Source organism: Convolutriloba macropyga, unplaced genomic scaffold (assembly GCF_964194025.1).
Source record: "Convolutriloba macropyga unplaced genomic scaffold, txConMacr16.3 SCAFFOLD_5855, whole genome shotgun sequence".
Lineage (NCBI taxonomy): Eukaryota > Metazoa > Xenacoelomorpha > Acoela > Convolutidae > Convolutriloba > Convolutriloba macropyga.
Genome location: NW_027449947.1, coordinates 1 through 7,500, shown reverse-complemented (window position 1 = coordinate 7,500; position 7,500 = coordinate 1). Strand labels below are relative to the sequence as shown.

Here is a 7,500-nt window from a genome sequence, read left to right as displayed (position 1 = left end):
TGGGTGAGGGCTGCCACTGCCGGGTCCTCGTCTCTCATTAGTCTCGTCAGTCTGGATTCCTGCATCAGTGGTACCCTCTTCTGCAGCTCAGGTATGCCCAGTCCTCCATCGTCAACGTCTGCATGGAACATTTCCTTTGGGGTGTCTTTGGGCCATCTTAGGAACTGCCTCACCGTCCTCCTGATGACCCTGTCAATGCCTCCCAGGACCTGCTTCGTTGTCTTTGCAAGGACTAGCTGATGGTACACACTGGGTATGCAGTAGGTCTTGAGTATCCAGATTCGTTGCTGTGGTTTCAGGGGGGCTCTTCTCAGGTCATCTAGCTTCTTCTCCAGCTTCTTGATGGTGTTTGTCCTCGTACCATATGCCCCTGTCTCAATGCCCAGGTACTTGTAGAAGGACTCTGCTGTCATCACGGGGAGACCTCCTGCCCTGCTGCTGAACACTGTGTTAGGGTTTATCACTATCTGTCGGTCCCTTGGCACTGTGTCCACATCTAGGGTTGCACACTTCTTGGCATTGAGAGAGAGACCACATCTTTCCAGCCCTGTCTCCAGTCTGTTGATAGAGTCCTGAAGCCCTGTCTGCGTCTGAGCTAGCAACACAACGTCATCGGCAAAGGCGAGGTGATTCAGCTTTTCTGAGCCCATCTGGATTCCAGTCGTTTGGGGTAGAGTCTTCAGCACCCTGTTCATCACAAGGTTGAATAGGATTGGGGAGATGGGATCCCCCTGTCTGACCCCCTTGGATGGCTTCACCAAGCGTCTTGCTCCGTCGATCTCCAGAGTTGTGCCCTGTCTCTTGTAGCCCTTCATGATGTATCTGAGGATCTTGGGGTCTATGCCTGCTTCTAGTGCTGCTTCTGCCAGGGCCTTGTGGGTCACACTGTCAAAGGCCTTCTTCACATCTATGAAGGCCAGTTTGAGTCCCCGTCTCTGTGTCTTTGCCTCACTGATAATGCCCTGCAGCAGAAGAGAGTTGGTTGCCGTCCCATCTACCCTCTTGAAGCCCTTCTGTCTGATATTGTCGTCTAGGTCCTCAAGTCGTGCAGCTAAGCACTTGTGGAACACCCTGGCCAGTACACTTGCCACTGTGATGGGTCTGAAGTCCATTGGTTCCTGAGACCCTGCCACTTTGGGGATGAACACTGTTTTTCCACTAAGGAGCCACTCGGGTAGATGTTCAGCCAGCAGCCAGAGATTGAAGTGGGAGACCAACTTCTTGAAGGGGATGCAAGTCACCGTCTTCCTGCTCACCCTGTCTGGTCCAGGAGCTGTCTGTCCCATGGTCTGCACACACTTGGCCACTTCTTCGATGGTGATTGGAGTGACCCAACCCTGACCGCTGATTGTGCTTAGGTCTATTGTCTCTGCTTCCGTCTCAAGGAGCTGCTGCCAAGCATCAAGAAACCCTGTCTTGTCGGTGATGGGGTTGTGCTCACCAAACTTCTCCCATGACCCATCCATCACTGATGCCGCTGCCTTAGCCCTGTCACGTCTGTAAAGAGCCTGCAGTCTTGCATACTGGTGCCGTCTCATGCCCTTCTTGGATCGTCTAGGATGTTTGTGAGCCCTCTGTCCCCCATTCTTCCCTGGTTCTTGTGCAAGGGTTTGTAGCCACATCTGTCCCTCTCTCTCGACGTACTGGGTGAGATCGTCGTCCGTCATTCTGTGCCATTCACCCGGAGGAGGAAGAGCCAGCATCTCAAGGTCGATGCCCGTCTCAAGACAGTGTCTTGGTCTGTCTTCCTGCACAGTGTTTTCCTCCCTGTCATGTTCCTGCATCATTGCCACAAACTGTTGGTTCTTTCTCAAGCCCTTGAATGCCTCAGCGGATCGATGGGGGAACAGTCTTGCCAGTTGCTCATTCTCTTGCTTCTGGGATGCGGGATCAAGGCCCCTCATCGCGTCTCTGACCAGAGCCATTTCCTCAAGAGTCCACCTTGCATTAGATCTGCCTGTCTTCTGGGCCTGCATCTGGTGGTATGTATCTGGGTGCCTGCTTTTGGTGTGAAGTGAGAGACCAGTCTGTCCTTTGAAGGGTCCAGCACCACAGATTGAGCAGCACCAGTTGGGGGCTGTTGCTTGGCCACTCACGGGTTCCTGGGTGGGAGCCCTGCCCGCATGTGCTCCCTGTGATGCTTTCGTCTGTGATGCCCCTGACTTGTGACTTCTGGTCTTGTGCTGCTTCAGGCCGAGCTCACTCCTGAACGGACCCTGTCCGCAGATGTCGCAGGTCCACTTGGAGGCCACGTCTCCACAACTACTGGTGCTCACACTGTCGAGTCATAGTTACTCATAGTTAAGAGAGTCATAGTTACTCCCGCCGTTTACCCGCGCTTATTTGAATTTCTTCACTTTGACATTCAGAGCACTGGGCAGAAATCACATTGCGTCAACACCGTTTCACCAGCCATCGCAATGCTTTGTTTTAATTAAACAGTCGGATTCCCCTTGTCCGAACCAGTTCAGAGTTCGAGTGTTTTTTGTGCAACAGAATAGACCTAAAGCATATCAGCTAGCAGTCAAACCAAACGCCAACAACCCGAAGGCCATCGCACGCTTTAGCAGACCGAAGCGTCAAACTAAAGGCTTGTTACACCCACTCCTCAGAGCCAATCCTTCTTCCGAAGGTACGGATCTATTTTGCCGACTTCCCTTATCTACACTGTTCCAAGACCAGAGGCTTTTCACCTTGGGGACCTGATGCGGTAATCGGTACGATTCACTCTCCTGACATCTGCTAAGCCAAACTTTTATGTGCCACCAGGAACAATTGGGACACAGCAAATGCTGCTGTGCTCTTGCACGCTTCGAGCCTTATCTCTGATTGAATCAATTCCAAGGACTCTACAACGTGTTATAAAGAAAAGATAACTCTTCCCCAAGGTCCCAATGACAAAGTTCGACCTCAATGACGTTGCCGTCTCAATGCCAGGAGAGTAAGTTCGGGAATTTTAACCCGATGCTCTTTCGAGACTCAGCAGTTTTCAAGAAACCACTATTCAAGACTTTGGCATTAGCCTGTCTTTTAGAATCGACTAACTCATGTGCAAACGCTGTTCACATGAAAGCCTTTCCCGCTTCAGTCCTCAAAGTTCTCATTTGAGTACTTGCTACTTCCACCAAGATCTGCTCCATTGATCGCTTCGCGCATACACTTGCGTGCATACTTTAGCGCAATCAATGTGTCCTCCTACACATGAATATCATTTTTGAGCTGGTGAGGCTCTTTTTCTCTAATCTAACTTGCGTTAGATATTGATATTCATGGTTGGGTATAGGCCACGAGCTCTAGTGCCATCCATTTTCAGGGCTGATTGATTCGGCAGGTGAGTTGTTACACACTCCTTAGCGGATTTCAACTTCCATGACCACCGTCCTGCTGTCAGTATCAATCAACACCTTTTGTGGTGACTCATGAGCAAGTAGTTAGGCGCCTTAACCCAACTTTTGGTTCATCCCACATCGCCGGTTCTGCTTACCAAAAGCGGCCCACAAAAAGCTTGCATTCATAGTCCAAGTGCAATTAAGTCACAAGGACATCTCACCGATTTATAGTTTGAGAATAGGTGAAGGAAAAATTTTCCCCCATTCCTCTAATCATTCGCTTTAACCGATGAAATTGCTTTGCGAAGATTTTTCAATCTTGCTCAAGCTTTTGCTATCCTGAGGGAAACTTCGGAGGAAACCAGCTACTAGATGGTTCGATTAGTCTTTCGCCCCTATGCTCAGGTCAGACGATCGATTTGCACGTCAGAACCGCTTCGGGCTTCCACCATGGTTTCCCGTGGCTTCGCCCTGCCCAAGCATAGATCACCATCTTTCGGGTCGTGTGCTACTTGCTCTGGATCAGTCATGCAATAAGAGCAAAACCGTCCGTGGTTGCGGGACACCGAATCGGCGCCCTCACCACACAAAGTAGTGCAATTCATAAAAATTACACTGTTCACTTTCATTTCGCGTGTGCGCTTTCAATGAGCGACAACACTTGCAAGCAACTCACACTCCTTGGTCCGTGTTTCAAGACGGGCTGTAGAGAGCATTGAATAGGAAGTTGAGGTCAGACAGGCAATCAAGATCAATTTATCTCATTTTGTTTAGAATCAACAAGAAGAATTCCGAGGAAAACTTCTGCTCGATTCATTAACAAGATTTGCCAAAAGACGACAACTACACTACTCGGTAGCCGAGAATATAATATCAAGGCATTGAGTATGGTAACGCTCACTCCAGTTCCCCTTCAACAGTTTCACGTACTTTTCACTCTCTCTTCAGAGTGCTTTTCAACTTTCCCTCACGGTACTTGTTTACTATCGGTCTCGCTTTATAATTAGCTTTTGGAGAGACATATCTCCAGCTTCGAGTTGCACTTTCAAACAACTCTACTCATAGGAATGAGCCATTATGACTGGTATCGAAAATGACCTTTACAGGATTTTCACCTTCTTTGATGCTACTTTCCAGTAGACATCAGGACAAATTCACCAGTCTAGCATCAAACCATACCGGACACCGAGAAATGTTGCCATTTCTCTTCCCGATGAGCTTTTCCCTGTTCATTCGCCATTACTAAGGGATTCTCAGTTGATTTCTTTTCCTCCCCTTACTGATATGCTTAAGTTAAGGGGGTTCTCTCGCCCAATTCAGGTTATGTAGTTGATTGTCTCTTAATTGGTTCACTGACCAATATGAGACAGAAACCGATTCAGCAGTTTTGTTCGCTACTACTATCAAACACAGGTCGAAGTTTCCATTCAGTCATTAATTCCAACTTTCAAATGTTGTTGTTTCAGCTTTCGCTTACTAGAAGCAACATAATACTCGCTGCAATACAGACCTCGGGAAACCCTCACCGTGAATAAGGTTCACTCACATATTTCACTACATTTTGCGTGGGATTGGAGATGAGGCTACTCGTTCTTGCTCAGTACTAGGCTGAAAATTAACGAAACTTCGTTACAAACGTTCACATGTTGATGTTTCCGCTTTCGCGTACTCGAAACAACATAATACTAGTCTTTGTAATTTAGTTTCATAATTTCAACTGTTCTCATGCAGAATTTTTGCTCATTCTTATCCCAAATTTTGACCTGGCTACTAGTTACACTCCTTGTACTTATTGCAAAATGACCACAAATTTCAACAGCTTTCACATGTTGCTGTTTCGGCTTTCGCTTACTACAGTCAACATAATACTCGTTGCAAAATAAGTGCTCGGCATCTGCAATTTTCCAAAGACGAAGTTTCGCCAGTTCAATTTTCGCTCGCCAATTATGGCTACTAATTCACACGGTACTGAGCTCAACAACATTAAATTTGTTCAGCAAGACTTTCACATGTTGATGTTTTGGCTTTCGCCTACTAGAAGCAACATAATACTCGTCTTGTTAGCTCATTCAATGAGAATAGCTTTTCCCGTTGAGAATTTTTGCCTTCAATTGGCGTTGTAGTGAGTTTGGCTACTCAGATCACCAAATACTTGTGACAATTCGAACCAGAAATGTTTTCAATTTTCACATGCTGATGTTTCGGATTCAACCTACTAGAAGCAGCATAATACTTGTATTCAACAATTTCTGTATCAAATCCCAGTTTTCTCTGGTGCATCTTTGCCAAACTATTCCAAACTGCCTGAGTCTGAATACCAATTACAGGTACTAGTAAATGCACGTTACTAAGGACTATATAGTTCTAGGTTACTGTACACAACGACGTTCACATGTTGATGTTTCAGCTGCCGCTTACTAGAAACAACATAATACTTATCGTGCATACCTTTCCATAACTTGTCCTTTTCAGATGCATTAGTTTCCCTTTGTCTTGGCTTCTACAGTCAGACTGGCTACTAGTAACAGCACAGTACTAATCACATATCGTTCTACAGTTTGCAGACAACTTTCACATGTTGATGTTTCAGCTTTCGCCTACTAGAAACAACATAATACTCGCTGTATACATTTGTAGTTCTCTATGTAACTTTCATGTGAAGAAGTTTCGCCAGTCTTTTTGACTGTCTCAAATCTGAGTCATGCTTAGGCTACTAGTTGCTTCATAGTACTTATCGCCTCGAGATCATTGAACAAAACTTGATTTTCACATGTTGCTGTTTCAGCTTCCGCTTACTAGAAACAACATAATACTAGTCTCATTAAGTTCCGTCTCTTTGCAATTTTCTTATGAAGAAAATTCGCCATCACAATGACTCCAGCAGTTCTTGATCAAGGAATGCAATCATTGATCAGAATGCTATTATTTGAATCGGTTCTGCTTTAAGTGTTCCAATTTTATTGGAAGCACCAACAATAGAACATCAATGTGTTCAATCGAGAGTTATATAACCCTGAATCGGACGCAGTCAACAGCCGAAGCCGAGACCGCCTTTTGCGTTAGAGAGGTCGGTAAACAAATCTTGCGATTCATACCGAATTAACACATATAGCTGTGCTCCTCTTCGTAAAGCGAGCCAAGTGATCCCCTGTTGAAGGATGTATTTGGACCAATCTAGTAGCATTTGGTTTCCAACAAGCTCTCCCAAGTTAGCTTACTTATTGGGCTTTTCAACCAATTCGGTTGGCTACAAGCATCATCAAAGTACTAGCCACAGTTTGATCGCAAAATTCTACGACTTTCACATGTTGATGTTTCGGCTTGCGCTTAGCCTACTATAAGCAACATAATACTAGTCATATCATAGAGCGTGATCAGCTTGTGACGTTCTCATGATGAAGTTTCACCAACAGTGTCTCACTTCGAGCTTAAATCCAGCTACTAGTAACTACACAGTACTGACTGCAACGATAACTTTTATCTATACCTTTCACATGCTGCGCTTTCGGCCAGGGCCTACTAACGTCAACATAATACTCGATATAAACTTTTGTTCATGATGCAGCTTCCCCATGCAGAAGTTTCGCCTTCAAATGCTCTCTTGGCCATATGACGTAAGAAAAGGTTACTAGTAACATCACAGTACTAGCCACAGTTTGATTGCAAAATTCTACGACTTTCACATGTTGATGTTTCGGCTTGCGCTTAGCCTACTAGAAGCAACATAATACTAGTCATATCATAGAGCGTGATCAGCTTGTGACGTTCTCATGATGAAGTTTCACCAACAGTGTCTCATTTCGAGCTTAAATCCAGCTACTAGTAACTACACAGTACTGACTGCAACGCTAACTTTTATCTATACCTTTCACATGCTGCGCTTTCGGCCAGGGCCTACTAACGTCAACATAATACTCGATATAAACTTTTGTTCATGATGCAGCTTCCCCATGCAGAAGTTTCGCCTTCAAATGCTCTCTTGGCCATATGACGTAACACAAGGTTACTAGTAACATCACAGTACTAGCCACAATTTGATCGCAAAATTCTACGACTTTCACATGTTGATGTTTCGGCTTGCGCTTAGCCTACTATAAGCAACATAATACTAGTCATATCATAGAGCGTGATCAGCTTGTGACGTTCTCATGATGAAGTTTCACCAACAGTG

The 7,500-nt window shown here is 45.6% G+C and overlaps 2 pseudogenes; both read right to left on the bottom strand.

Annotated features, from left to right (window-relative positions):
• Positions 1-4,654, bottom strand: part of LOC142355451 (large subunit ribosomal RNA) — a 6,874-nt pseudogene extending 2,220 nt beyond the window's left edge.
• Positions 4,655-6,337: 1,683 nt separating this feature from the next.
• On the bottom strand, positions 6,338-6,489 carry LOC142355450 (5.8S ribosomal RNA; annotated as a pseudogene).
• Positions 6,490-7,500: the final 1,011 nt, after the last annotated feature.